This window comes from Macrotis lagotis, chromosome 1 (genome assembly GCF_037893015.1).
Source record: "Macrotis lagotis isolate mMagLag1 chromosome 1, bilby.v1.9.chrom.fasta, whole genome shotgun sequence".
Lineage (NCBI taxonomy): Eukaryota > Metazoa > Chordata > Mammalia > Peramelemorphia > Peramelidae > Macrotis > Macrotis lagotis.
In genome coordinates, this window is record NC_133658.1 from 127,892,226 (window position 1) to 127,907,816 (window position 15,591).

The 15,591-nt window shown below is 39.6% G+C and overlaps 1 protein-coding gene across 5 annotated transcripts in view; it reads right to left on the reverse strand.

Moving 5' to 3' along the window:
* ANXA4 (annexin A4) overlaps nucleotides 1-2,513 on the reverse strand; it is a 64,370-nt gene extending 61,857 nt beyond the window's left edge. For 2 of the 5 annotated variants that reach the window (XM_074207746.1, XM_074207757.1), the window contains exon 1: nucleotides 1,285-1,517. The gene's annotated coding sequence lies outside the window, so the exon portion shown is untranslated. Of the gene's footprint in view, nucleotides 1-1,284; nucleotides 1,521-1,714; nucleotides 1,819-2,229 lie in introns of those variants that run through there. The other 3 variants (XM_074207754.1, XM_074207762.1, XM_074207764.1) reach the window with 3 other exon arrangements.
* Between the last annotated feature and the right edge of the window lie 13,078 nt (nucleotides 2,514-15,591).

Here is a 15,591-nt window from a genome sequence, read left to right on the forward strand (position 1 = left end):
TTCAGACTTGTTTCTCTTCCACATAACATACTCCCTCTCCCATTTCACTGTAGCTAATCCAGAATAGTTGGGAGGATTTAACTGAAAACTCTTTATTTAAAAAGTTAAAGTAATAATGACTGACATGATTTGTCATCTTTAGGCAAAATAGTTCTGCTTAAGGTATCAATGGCAGTTATAGGTACCTAACCCTTTCTGGCCTGATAGGAAATAGAATGGGAAAAGAATATATATTTGGTCTCTAGTCTTTGAGATTACTGTAGCCCAGGAGTTCTTAATCAGAGATCCATAAATACACACATATGTAACATAATACATACATACACATGCAAATATCTGCATTTCAGCATATGTAATTGATTTCCTTTGTATTCCTCTTTATTTTATAGAAGTAAAATCATTATTCTGAGGGCTCCATAGACTTCACCAGAATGCCAAAGGTGTTCATGAACCATATAAAAATTGAACTCCAATCAAGCACAATCTTTTCATTTTACATATCAGAAAAATGAGGTCCAGAGAGGTTAAATAACTTTCTCTTTGACATTCAAGCAGCTTCAGGGGCAAACCCAGGCCCTCTGATTCCAAATTTAGGGTTCTTGACCCCTTTATCTACTAAGAACTTACATTTTTATAGCACTTTAAAGTTTACACACTTTCTTCACAGCAACCAAGTGAGAGAGCTGCAATAGTCAGCAGGGCTAGGATTTCGACAAAGAGCTCCCGACTTTCACAGCAAGCCTAACACCCACACCCTATGGAACTCAATTCAAATCTAAAAACCCTGGATTGTGCAAGGAGCAGTTAACAGCCTCTTTGGCACCAAAAAGGCCCAGAGAACGCCCACTGCCCGGCTCCCTGCTCGGTGTCCCCAAAAGGCTAGCTGGGCATCTCCCTGCCGCCTCACTTGCCCAGGGGCACACACTCCTGCCTGTGCCACCCATTGTGCGGGGAAGTACTGGGGCCCAGCAAAGAGCGCCGCGGAGCCGGACCACGGGCTCCAGGAGCCTCCCATACCCAGATTAAGACCAGATGGGGGGCGGAGCCTTGGACTGACAGTGCGCTGCTCTCTCTCCGGATCCCCAGTTTCCCTGTTTCTCTGCCAGAGCCCTGGAGGAGCGAGGAGTCCTCTCCTAGGACTCAGGCGGACCCCGAGGCCAAGTACTCCAGTGGGGCTGAGGAAGCCACCCGAGAACAGGCCAGAGCACCAGTGGGTCCCCTAGGACCCCTCCCGGCTGGTGCTGCCCGCAGCCCAGAAGCCCTCCCCACCAGGGGCTTCCTTACCGCAGCGGGGGGCGCAGCTGCCTCTAATCACCAGGCTCTGCCCTTCCTGAGTTCAGAGCCACCCTGCGGACTGGGCAGTGATTCATGTATTGACTGTACTGGGCAGGGCCAGGCTGGGCTGGGCTGGGTAGGGCTGGTCCGCCCTGCTTTGGGGTGGAGACAGTCCCAGTTCCAAGTTGTTCCTCCGCCTCCCCCACCAGCCTGGAAATTTTACTCTCCCGGCAAATAACACCTGGCCATCAGTTAATCGGACACCCGACTTGCCCTTCCCCCTTCCCGGTCCCCATCCCCGGCCCAGAGTAGCCTTCTCCCCACCCAAAGCTGAGGCTACTTGCTTAGACACTCCTGCGCAGCCGCCCCAGAGGCCCCTGAAGTAGTGGAAAGGGCGTTGGGCTTGGAACCAAAAGGTGTGGAGTTAGAGTTCCACTACCTGCGAGCCTCGGGCTCCACGTAGTTTTCCCTCCGATCAGTCTGTAAAGCGGCTTCCAGGCTAAAATGTTAGGATCCCCCAACTCCGGATCCCCGGGGCACACACGGCCCCTCACCTGCTTAGGCCGTCCGCTCCTTCTGGTAGCTTAAAGTAGCTAGGGTTGTATTCACCCCAACATGCTCCCGCGCATCCAGGAAGCGGACCCCGTCTCCAACCACATTAGGAAGCTCAACTCAATTTTATTTCAAATTGGTAAAATTATCCAACTCCCAAACGACTAAGGAAAAGTCTGGAGGCAGAGTCGTATGTAAAGAAGCGAGATAGTAGAAAGAGCTAAATTTGAATCCTGATTCTGCAACTTAATGAATAACTTTGAGCAACTCATTTTTTAAAAAGTTCCTCCTCTCTGTCTCGGTTTCGTCATCTATAAGGTGAAAGAGAGGGTTTTACTTGATCTCTAAAGTTCCATCAAATTCTAAACATTTTCTAAGTCTAAATGGACACGCCAAAAGTACCTGATTTTACAGGGTAGGAGAGAATTTTTGCCTCCTGCAGGTCCACTAGAGGCACCAACGAATTCTTGTGCCTCTTTGAAAGTCTATAAATTCACCAGCTTGGGTTTGAATTCGATTCTTTACTAAGTAACTGTATCCTTGAACCAAGTCACTTCAAGTTTCCAGTCTTCAGCATTTGGACAAATCGATCTTCATAGAAATCCTCAGATCTCTTAAACTGTTGCTTCAGGCTGGAGGGAAAGGCTTGGAGTGTTGTTATTTCCCCTCCACCGGAAATTACAGTTTCTCTTTCGATAGAGGCAGAATTTAATTCATTCCAAGTAGTTTCACTTAGTAACCAAACACAACACTGACATTAGATCTGAAAAGCAGAAGTGACAGTGGGAGAAAATAACATAAACAGAATGAGAACTGTTGCAAAATTCAAGTCTTTTTTTAAAAAAAAAGATAAAGCATTTCCATTAAACATGACTCAGGAATTGAGTTCTCTCCTCGAGGGAAAAGAAAATGCTGAAGGATTCCGAGGTTTTGTAAATAGTCCTGTCAGCTGATGATAGACTTGGGCGGAGAACCTCCAAGTTCCCTCTAGAGACCTTGTCTCTTTTTGCTTAGCGAAAGGAACACTAAATTTGGAACCAAGATTCAAACGCTGTCTCTTTGTGACTCTGAGCAAGTCACTCCCAGCTCTGAAAGCTTAACTACTTAGAACAGTAATATTGGTCCTACCATAGGTTGTCCTAGGGAAAGTTCTTTATAAATCTAAATGTCCATAGAAATGAAAACTAAAATTAATAACAAGGTCATTCAAGAATCACTGTCTTTTGATTACATGGATTTCAAAGTGCTGGCAAGGACTTTAGAGTCACATTTCCCAAAGGAATTTTCTGAGACTTAATGACTTGGACAAAGTCACATGGCTAATAAGTGGCAGAACCTGGAATGCTTTTCACTGACCAGATTGCCTGTATGTCTCTGACCGATCTGTCAGGGCAATCTAAAAAGGGCAATGTTCCTCCTGAAGCGAATGGCTATGCCCAAGCTTTTAGTCTTCCATAAGAACTTCCTCTCACCAGGGCAAGAATTCTATTTTCCTTGCTTCCACTTGTCATTAATCACACTTTCCTCAACTAAGTAGTTAGGCTATTGGTCTTGGAAACAATATACTTGAATTCAAATCTAATTTCAGGCACTTTCTGGTTGTGTGATCCTAAGCCAGTCACTTAACTTCTATTTGCATCAATATACTCATGTCTAAAATGGAGTTAATAATAACAGCTAACTTCCAGGATTGCTTGAGGGTAAAAATGAGGTGATAATTGTAAAATGTTTTTCATTCCTCAAAGTGCTATATAGTGCTAGCTAGTTTTACTATTAACCTGGGTCTGTTTTTTTTTAAACTGTTTTTTAATATAATTATAACTCGGCCACTTTATTTTGTGCAAGCCTGGATCAGTCCTGGGATCCTCCAGTTTTATTTTGAAGTATCCCAGAGAAGGTAGGGGAATCATCATGTCATAGTAGGAAAAACAACCCCATTTGGAATCCAAGGGTCCTTGGCACATCCAATCTGTGGAACCTTTTGGTTCCTAGACTACTGCCCAGTGAATATCGCTATAGATGCATCAGACTCTGGAGGTCATCTAATGGATTCTATCCTAGAACTTGCTAGCTTGCTGGCATTTTTTAGCTTAATATTGGGAAGGAGAACCTAGAACATTCCATTCTAGTTATTAGGGTGATAAAGGGAGGGGGACAAGACAAGCGTGTGCATTTGATCTCTGGATGCCTATTCATCCACCTCTCCCTGTTCTTTCTCCTGGACTCTAATGGATTACTGGAAGGGATTGTTGTGTGTGGGAGTACTGGTCTGAGGAAGTAAACCTTTATGACCTGGTGTCCTACAGAAATTTGTTTCCTGTCTACCTCCAATCCCTACTAGGTTAGTATAGGCCGCTTGTTTAGACCAAGCTTGTGGCCAGTTGTGTATGGGGAACACAGTCAGATCTGCCCCAGTGTCAATGAAGCCTAGAAGAGCAATTCCTTCTATTTGGATAACACAAAGAGGTTTTTCTGAAGAAATTGTAGTAGTAAACATAGTTCTCAGTTTTGGCACCTTTATCATCTCCTTTTCCTTCTAATTTATACAAAATCCTGAGAAAGCATGTAGCTGAGCTATACATTGGTTCTCATTTATGTAACTATCATCATTAGCATTCACTATTGCAATAGAGAAAATTTCCCCACTCACATGCTTTACTAAAGGTACAATATGAGTATACTCTGGATTTGGTGGAGCCAAAATGATTGCAGACTCCTTATCCGTTAATCATAAAGGGTGAATAGGCACTTCAGTAGAAGCATGTGGAGGTACTCTAAATTTCCCAGCACTTTTTTTGCTGCCAAAGCTGCATACTAGTTTTTCCATTGCATCTCCTGCTGGTCCTGAACTGTCATACTCCATTATTGTTTTTGAGGGGGCCTCTGGGAGTGGGCCCCTTTCTGTTTATATTTCCTTATCTACATTCTGATGCCCAGTGTCCTACCTCTGTGCCCACTTTGGGGACAGAGTTTTAGGATGATGTGCCCTGATCTTTCTGGGTTTAGCTCCTTGTGCACTCCAAATTTTCTTTAACTGTCCAGGTTTTCCACAAACAAAGTCTGTTTTTCTTTATTCCCATGTGCATATTAGCAATGCCTCTGATATTAATTCTGCATGATACACCTGAGACCCTACTCTGTCACATCTTTGAATCATTTCCTCAGTAGTGGCATCCTTTTCTTAAGCCAATCATTGCTTTCTGACAATCAGCATTTGCATTAGCCCTTGAGAATTGTTTTATTAATACATCTATTCCTGCTACATCTCCTAAAGTTCTTCCCATTGCCTCCTGCAATCATGGAAAGAAATCTACAAAAGCCTCATCATTTCTTTGTCTGATAATTGCAAATGGCTCTTTATTTTCATTTTGTATTGGAATATGTCCCCAAGAATTCTTTACACAGGTAGCAATTCGTTCATATGTCTCTAACCAATAATATATTTGGTCTGCATTGCTGAAAAATTGATCTGCGCCATTTTATTGTTCATAATATGTGGTGGCATTGGGACCTTGTACATGCCTCAAAGCCATCTGTCTACATTGTTCTATAAACTCCATCATCCAAAAGACAGATTAGCCGGGTGACAAACATGCCCTTTTGATGGCCTTTTGTAATGCTGAAGTTTCTTCACTAGGTACTGTAGGACCAATCCTAGACCTTTCTTGATAATATTTATTTCTTCTGCCTCAGACCTTCGATTTCCTCCTGATTGGTTCCACAAGTTATTTTTTTTTCACCAGTCTTAATTGTGTGTGTGTATATGTGTATTTAAACATCTACAGGACATTTTGCATCTCTCTACTGGCCTGGAGAGGTGGGAACTTGTTTCTATATTCTGAGATCTGATACTGGGCAAGGTATCAATCTCAGCTTGGTAAATGTAATACAAAAGAATTGTTTGTCTTAGTGTTTAAACTTGTGTTTAGATCTGAAATAGTTACTGTTACCTGAGTTAAATGTTACACCTTTTAGTTTGGGTTTTGAATTTGATTGCTTTGAAAGGTCTTTTGTTGACAAAAGAAAAAATTTTGTAATCGTTGTATCATCTATCATCATATGTTTATGGAAGGGAATATATTCATCAGTTATGTGATATTCTTTTCTGACTGCAAAGAAATTATATTAACAGTGTTTGGCTCTCTTGTGAATATGTAAGCTATTTGAATACTGTAATGTTAAAACTTAGAATTAACTTGTGATTGTTTTGAAGGGGCAGCAAGGGAAATATCACAAATCATAACCCCCTTTTAGGATAAATCTGTGGATTCATGCATAATATGATGATGGAAAATGATGGCAAATTTAATAACTCATGTTAATTGACTTGAATGCTTAGTTGTTTTTACTATTGTTTAATTGAAATTTGTTTATACTATTTTTGAACTTTTGTTTACAACTTATGTGGCATCTACCTTGTAATTGAAGTAAGGAAATTTGCCTCAAAAACAAAAAGGGGGATTTATAAGGGACTGGGGTGTGTGTGTGTGTGTGTGTGTGTGTGTGTGTGTGTGTGTGTGTGTGTGTGTGAATACTGGCCTAAAGAAGTAAACCTTTATTACCCGATGTCCTCGAGCACCAGAGCATTGTTTTGCTGGTTGATTGGAGAGTGCCACAGGAGTGGGAGTGAACCAGGGCCTGGGGAGGATATTTAAGCATTTGTATTTGATTTAATAAATGGAGAACTTGTCATCTTTGTTTCCCGCCTCTTCAATGTTCACCTGAGAACTTGACTACAGTCAGACTGAGTCAAGTCATAGTTTAGGAATAAAGGATAAGCTAGCCAGCTGGGACACAACAGACTATTATCTTGGGTGATGTCAGTCAGAGAGGATGGTATGAACAGAGACTAAAGAAAGTCAACTGATGGGTTGGTGAGGTTTAAATACCAGTGCTACTTGGACATGGAGGATCTTCTCATGGAGGGTGAAGGGGGACATGACTTTAATTCCCAGCTTAATCAGAGGGTGCTTGCCACTCTCCTCACTCTGCTTCCTGCTTCATTTGAGAAGAAATGGAAGAAGTAATCTAGTCTTAGCAGTGAGTCAAAGTGGACAGGACTTAGAACATGTGTTTATATTCAGCATGTTTTTGCCCTCTTGCTTTTGTCTATGTCTCTAACCTGTTGGTTACCTAAATTCTAGTTATGTATTTAATACTAGAATGGATAATTATTCAACAAGTATTTATTATGTGCTTACTCTGTGTGAGGAGGCACCATGCTAAGGCTGGGGTTACCAAGAAAAGTAAAAATAGTCTTCCTTCAAGAAGCTCCCATTCTAATAGAGGCAACTATGTACAAACGAACATACAAAATATAGACAGGGTAATGATGTTTGTCCTTTGTTCTTGAAGAAGATAACATCAGGGAGGTGATTCCATGACAAGAAAGTGGATTGGATTTGAGTGAGGAGGAGCTGTGCTAAGTCACCAGTTCCACTTTCTCCTCTGAAACCAACTGAGTCCAGTGGCCAGAGATGAATAAGGACTACTGGAGATGATCCAGATGCAAAGCAATCAGAGTTAAGTCACTTGCCCAAGTGACAGTTAAGTAACTGTCAAGTATCTGGATCCAGATTTGAACTCAAGTCCTCCTGACTTCAGGATGGATGCTTCATCCACTGTAGTACCTCAACAGGGTATATGGGAAGTAGTCTCAGAGGGAAGGCACCAGCAATAAGGGAAATGGAAAGAGGTTTCTGACTCTTGAAAAAGATAGGAGACATTATTTTTTCAGAATGAAGTGAGGTATTCAGGGAGGACTTGGAAAGGATCCTGTTTATTTACAATCCTCTACTAATACTTGCCAACCCTTATAAGATAGAATTTCTTATTTGGGTCAAAGTTGAGGAAGTAGGAGCTTTAAGTCTAGACAGTGGACAATAAGAAAAAATAATGAAGAAAAGATAGAGAAGCAAGATAGAGTTATGGAGTCTTAGGCTTGGAATCAAGGGACCTGGGTTCAAACTCTAGCACTACTTGTTTTCATGTGATCATGAGTAAATTACTTAATCAATCTGAGCTTCATAGAATTATAACTCTAGAATTGGAATATATCTCATACGTCATCTAGTCATATACAAGAAAACTGACTCAGGGAAGTCCTGACTTGCTCAAGGCCTCAACAATAATAAGTATTAGAAGTTGGATTTGAACTCAGATCCAGGGAAGCTCAGTGGAGAAATAGAATGCCAGACCTGAAATTAAGAAGATTCATCTTGAATTCAAATCTGAACCCAGATACCTACCATCTGGGTAATCCTGGACAAGACATTTAACCCTCATCTATAAAATGAGCAAACTCCTCTCTTTGCCAAGGAAACCCCAAATGGGGTTGAAGAGGTAGACAAAACTAAACAACAAATACCTATGACTCCATAGCCAATGTTTTTTCTATTATACTACATTGTTCCTTGTGAAATGGAAATAACTCATTTATCTCATGAGTTGTTATGAGTAAAGTGTTTTGTAAGATATGTGTGTGTCTGTGTATGTATGTGCATGAAGGTCTGCAAGGTCCTTTAAATACATCATCTCATATGAGCCTCACCTGTGAGATAGGTACTACAGAAAAACATAATGTACTATTGAATGAGCTTGTTATAATGATCACAAAATTAAACTAAATAAAGGTAAGCTTGGGCAAAATCTGGTCAAGTCTAAGGACATAGAGTCTTATTAATTTGCCTGGTAGCTTGAGAGAAGCTGGGAGGATTATTTGTTTCTTCTGAGGTATTTTTAATCTTACTCCCAAATCAAAGAGCTCTGGTTTATTCTGGTGTATTATTACTATTTATCCTAATTTGTACAATCTTTCCAATTTCTTTATTCTGCTTACTTTTGATACAGAGATTCTCTAGCTATTCATAATGGTCTTTTATGTGACCATAATTTGGTGGCAAGAAACTAAGTTATCAATATTAAACTAAATAATTATCTTCCACTTGAGAATTATCATAGAAAATAACATTTATCATGAGTCCTAGAGTATTGTATCTTAGACTACCAATAATTGATATGTGGTTGGTAGATAAAGAATTCTTACCCAGTATTCCTCTTTGAGGTAGATGAAGGAACCATTGTCCAGTTATGACTCTTTCTCTCCTCCACCAAGGCAGAAACCTTGGTCTCCTTCAGAGAGGGCAGGGCTAGATTCTGGATTAGACATCTATCCATGCCATTCTCAAACTGGAGACTCAGGCTGTCTTTATATTTAGACAACAACCAAGTTTGCACACACAAATCCACATCTATATATAGATATCTATCTATAGTTTTCTCTCCATCTCTAGATCTCTCTCTCTCTCTCTCTGGCTCTCTCTTGCTCTCTTCAAATTATATTTATTATAATATTATATATTATTATATTTATATTATATATAAATATATGTGTGTATATATGAGTCTATGTATGTACATGTGTATGTGTATCTCTATTTATCTATCAATATATCTATATGAAGTTTTTTTTACACTGAGAAGGTATAAAAGCTCTCTTGGAGTTTTAGTTGGCTCACCAGATTAAAATCTCAGTCTATTGATGCAACTCTTTGGTCACAAGTCTTGAGGAGCTCCATCTGGGCCCTGATGCTCTATAAGCAGACAGCCACTTTTTTTGCCTCACAAAGTCATGGTTCAACTGAACCTAGTTAGTGTCCTTACTGATTATCATTGTAAGTATCCTTCCTTTGCCATGTCTAACAAACCTCCTTTTGTTAACTATCAGATTTATTATGTTTCATTTTATTCCTTTTTTTAAAAAATCTATTTTTAATTTATGGAATATAATAAGCATTTTTACAACATAGTCCCATAAAAATATGATTTCAAATGAAACTAAATCTATCATGTATAACTTGCTATTCCTTTCAATGATACAACAAAATTATCATGTAAATTTCTTTATTTTCTCCCCCCCAGATGACACAAATAGGTGAAATATATATGTGTATACATATATATATATATATATATATATATGTATACACATACATGTAAAATTAGTCTATACATTTATCAGTTCTTCCTTTGGATGCAGATATCATCTTTCTTCATAAGTCCTTTAGAGTTAATTTCATTTCATTCAAACATCAAATCAAAGACCAATGAAAAGTCTGGAAGACAGAGTTTCTAGGTAATTAAAAAAAATTACTAATTGGACTATCAAGTAGTCAATACATTGATGGTCAGTGGTTTCTCTCAACAACCAAAGCCCATGTCTTTAAACTTTGAATGTTTAAATATCTTTGATAAAACAGTAAAAACTGTCCCAGACAGTTAGAAATCAACCCTGATTAGCAAACAATCAATAAGGGTGGGGGGGATTCTGAGAAGATGGCAGAGTAGATCAGAAAATCCCAAGCTCTCTCTTCACAAACAAGTCAAAAATGCACCTTGGGGTGAATGTAGAGCAGCAAAAATAAAGAAGAGTTGGGGCAGAGCAGTGGTCCTCCTGGGACAACCAGAGAAAATCCAAAGAAAAATTCCAGACAAAAGTTCAAACTAAATGAAGTATGAAGACTTCCAGTTTAGCTCCCGGAAACAGCCAGGACATCCGGGTTGGGAGGTAGCCTCAGCCACAGGAATTCTCATCTCTCAATAGTGTGGGGAATCAAACTGGGGGGTGGGGTGGGAAGGAGGTACTAGTGGGATAGGGAGAGAAGAAAGGGAACCTCTGCTAATAAAGGAAACCAGGTTCAGTGGTGCTGCCAAGACAAGGTCCTGGGCAGGAAGAAACTAGAACATACCCATGAGTGCATAAGCAATAGCATAATTGCTGCTTACAAGAAAACTGAATTCTCAGTCATGTTTCCAGGTCAGAGGGAAGAACTGAAGGTTATAGACACTGGACAGTATTCAAGAAGTAAGATCATTTCTAGGACAGAGGTTCCATCTGTGACTTGGAGGGAGAAAGGAGGGGGAAAGAAGAGGAGTATATTGCAGACCTTGTGTTATCTGCTGATCTCCCAGACTGGGATCCTACTTCAATACTTTTGAGGGGGTTTTTTTCCCCACCACCTTTTCAGCCACACCTTCCTTTTTGATCTTCTTTTCCTTTTTTTTCTTTTTCTTTTTCAAAATTTTATTTATTTAAGGCAATAGTGTTAAGTGACTTGCCCAAGGTCACCAGCTAGGCAATTATTAAAGTGTCTGCCTGGTTGGAACTCCACGGCTGGTGCTCGACTGTGCTACTTAGCAGCCCCCTTTTTCCCCCTTTCTGACCATCTTTTCCTTTGGTTCCTTTTGGGAGTTTTTGTCTGCCAATTTGAGAAAAAGAAGGATATCCAGTATCCTAAGAAAGAAAATGACTCTTTGAAAATTAGAATTAGACAAGGGGAAGCCAGTGAAGGGATCAAGATATAATAAACAAAATATAAAAAATGGAAAAATAAAAGAAAATGTGAACCACCTCATAAGAAAAAATAACTGATCCAGAGAACAGATCAAGAAGAATAAGCATAAGAATAGTAGGACTACTTGAAAGTTATAATCAAAAAGAAAAAGAATTTTTAAAAATTGTCCTGAAGTGTTGAGGGACAAGTAGAAACAGAAAAAAAATTCACCAATCACTACCTAAAAAGGGATCTTAGGAAGTAAACTTATAGGAATATCGCAAATCCCTAGGTTAAAGAGAAAATATTAAAAACATAAGAAAAAACAATTCGACTTTGGCAGAGCCACAGTTAGAATTACACAAGACCTAGCAGTGGCTACTTTACTGCAGGTCTTGGAACACTACATATCAAAGAACAAAATAACTGGGGTTATACCCCAAAATATCATGCTCAGCAAAGGTAAGCATAATCCTGAATGAAAAAAATGGATATTCAATGAATTGCCAGACTTTTAGAGTATTGTTGTAAAAAGACCTGAACTGAATAGAAAATTTGACATACAAGAACCAAAAGAAATATAAGGTAAACATCAAAGACTACACTAGGGACAAATTGCTTACTATCGATACATGAAAATGTAAACATGTGTCCAAGACTGTTATTAGTAATTGGGCAGTTCAAAGAAAAGATTAGGGTAGAGATGAATAGGATGATATTTTTAAAAGTAAAATAATGTGGAAAAGGATTTAAAAAAAAGAGTTATCATTTTATACAAATGAGGTGTGAGAGGAAGAATTGATACAAAGGAATAAGATGGGGAAGGAGAGCTGGTAGTTCTGGAAACCTACTCTTTTGGAAGGGTAGGGAAGGTATTGAGTTAGAGTGTGAGGGAATAGATTAAGAAGATATATAGAAGGGTATATAGATCAATGAGGAGGGGGGTTATAGAAGGGTGTGTAAGGGAGGACTTCTTGGAAGGGCTATAGGTTAAGGAATAGGAGAATAAGTCAGTAAGTAGAAGTAAAGTAGAGGAGTGAGTAGGGATTCTTGCTTTCAGGAAATGTTATTAAAATTAGAGATAACTACAAACCAAATATATAGTTATCCACAAATATACATGTGTATATGTATCCATGTGTATGGATACATATGTGCATATGTGTTTATATATACATATTTATAAAAAAGTCTCTCTATATGAGGTTGTATATGTATATGTAAGTATGTATGTATAAGTACACCATTGGTGCATGGAACATGCCCACACTCATAGATAACACAACATCTAATAGACCTGAAAGACAATACCTTTTTGTTGCAAGAGAATTCAGCAGGTATCATATTCAGATAGCAGCCCTGAGTGAAGCAAGGTTGGCAAATGAAGACCAAGTTAATGAAGTCAGAGTTGGATACCTGTTTTTCTGGAGTGTTCACAGTGAAGGGGAGCTATCTAAAGCTGGGGTAAGTTTTGCAAACAAAACTAATCTAGTACTCTAACTTGAATACCTAATAGGCTCATGACAATGAGATGCCACTTGAAGGAAAACGTCATGCCATCATCATCAATATCTATGCTCCCACCATGATGAACCCTGATGAAGTCAAAGAAGATCTGGAGACCCTTATCATCAATATACCAAAAGAGGTCAAGCTTATAATTCTGGGTTACTTTAATGCTAGAGTAGGCTCAGACTACGAGATATAGCAGGGAGTCCTTGGGAGGAATGGAGTTGGAAACAGCAACAGCAATGGTCTACTACTGAAGACTTGTGCATCTCATGACCTTAGCACAATCACTGTTTTCCATTTAACTAAACACAATAAAACTTCCTGGAGGCACCCTACTAGCAAACATTGGCATCTAAAAGACTGTGGCTGTAAGGAGAAGAGACAGATGAGATGTGAGAGTGATGAAGGCAATGTGGGCTGTAGAGTGCTAGACTGATCGCAGACTCCTTTTCTCCAAGCTAAATATTCACATTCAACTAAGGCTGTGATCCCAAGTCAAAGTGACTACCAGAAGAATTAATGTCAAGAGATTAGAGTGCTTCTCTGAAAGGAAAACAGTTGGTTGTTTACTTGGAGGGAAAGTTGAACCAACATACATTTAGCAACATTGGAGCAGAAAAGGAGTAGGCAACTTTCAGAGATCTGGTGTACAGCACCATATTTGCTCATCTAGGTCAGAACACTCACAAACAGCAAGACTGGTTTGATAAAAAAAGATGAGGAAATACAGAACCTGCTAAATGAAAAAAAGAGAACTCCACAGGATTTACCAGAAATTATCCATTTCTAAGAAGACAGCATTTAATTTGATCAAAAAGTAAAGTACAAGAGAAACTTAGATTCAGAATTCTTGTATCAGTAAGAAAGCAAATGAAGGGTCAGATGAAGGTAGTATAGTGGCCCAGGAGTCAGGAGGACCTGAGCTCAAATCCAGCTTCAGCATTTATTATCTAGATATCTGACCCTGGTCAAGTCACTTAATCCCATTGCCTTGCAAAAAATCGAACAAAAAAAGCCAGCTGAAATTCAGTTTTATGCAGATAGTAACAATCCAAAGTGCTTTTATGATGCCCTGAAGGCTATTTATGGGCAAAAGACATATGGTACACCTCAAGTAGTTGTATTAATGGAGACACATTGATTAGTAATAAGAACAAGATCCTAGAGAGACGGGCTGAATACATCCATAGTGTTTTTAACAAACCATTGTCAATCAATGCAGAAATCACTGACCTTTTACCTCAAGTTGAAGTCAATCAATCAACAGCTGAAGTTCCAATGGAAGAAGAGGCTTTGAATGCCATTAGGCTTTTTTCAAGTGACAAAGTACCTGGTGCCAATTCTCTTCAAGCTGAGATTTACAAGATGACAGGTCCATGGCTCATCTAAAAGCTGACTGAAATATTCCAAATTATATGGCATGAAGATATTATGCTCCAGGAATTTATGAATGCCTCCATTTTCCATCTTTATAAAGATAAAAGGGAATAGATTGTTCTGTGACAATCACAGGGATGTTTCTCTTTTAGTCATTGCTGGTAAGATTCTTGCCAGAGTCCTCAATAGGCTGATCCTTCACCTAGATGATGGTCACTTCCCTGAGAGCCAGTGTGGCTTCAGAAAGGGTTGAGGAATAGTCAATATGGTGGTTACTGCCTGATAACTCCAGGAGAAATGCCAGGAGTAGAACAGAAGTCTGTATACAACATTTGTAGATCTGACCAAGGCCTTTGATATCAATAGTCATGAGGGTTTATGGGAAATTATGTCAAAATTTGGTTGCCCAGAGAAGTTCATTAATATTGTATGTCACTTTCATGGCAGCATGCTTGCCTGGGTTCTGGATGGTGGACAATGCTCTCAAGATTTCCAGTCACTAATGCAGTGAAACAGGGATGTTTCCTTGCTCCCGTGCTTTTCAGCATGATGTTTTCAGTCATTTTATCAAATACCTTCCCTGAAGATGAACATGGCATCAAGGTAGTATAGTAGATTATTCAACTTGAAAAGGCTACAAGCCATGACCAAAGTGGAGGGAGTATTGGTGCATTATTTTCTGTTTGCAGATGATTGTACCCTCAGTGCAGCCCCTGAAACTGAGATGCAACTAAGTATGGATCAATTCTCTGCTGCTTGTGCTAACTTTGTCTTTTTTTTAGGTTATTTTTTTTATTTTTTTATTCTCATTTTGTACAAATGTTTTTTTTACATTAATAAAATATTCTTGTTTAAGAGTAAACAAAATACCCCTCCCCCCCATGAATATAGACTTGCTTGGGTGATAAAGTAAAGGGGAGAGAAAAAAAATTAAATTAAAAAAAAATAGTAATAATTGTAGGTATGGCCAGGTGGCGCAATGGACAAAGCACCAGCCCTGGAGCCACGAGCACCTGAGCCCACATCCAGCCCTGTAGACCCAACAATCACCCAGCCGTGTGACATGCAAGCCACCTGATCCCCACTGCCCTGCAAAAACCAAAAAGAAGAAAAAAAAAAAGACCCAAAATAAAATAAAATAGTAATCATAGTAGGGATGGCTGAGTGGCAGACAAAGCATTGGCCCTTGAGCCAGGAGCACCTGGGTCCAAATCCAGCCTCAGACACCCAAAGATCACCCTATTATGTGGCCCCCCCGGCAGGCCACCCAGCCCCATTTGTCCTGCACCCTCCCCCAAATAATAATAATAATAAATGTGCTTCAGTCTTTGTTCCAACACCAACAACTCTGTCATGGGTGGATCGCATTCTTTATGTTAAGTCCATCACAAAAGTTGCTTCCATATTTTTCCAACGTTGCCATTGCTGATCGCAACTCCCTCCTTTCTTATTTCTCCACTAGCATGTACTATATTTTCTCTCTCCTTTCACTCTGACTCTGCTGTAGGGTCGCTGAGTGGAGCAGCAGACAGATCCCTGGTCC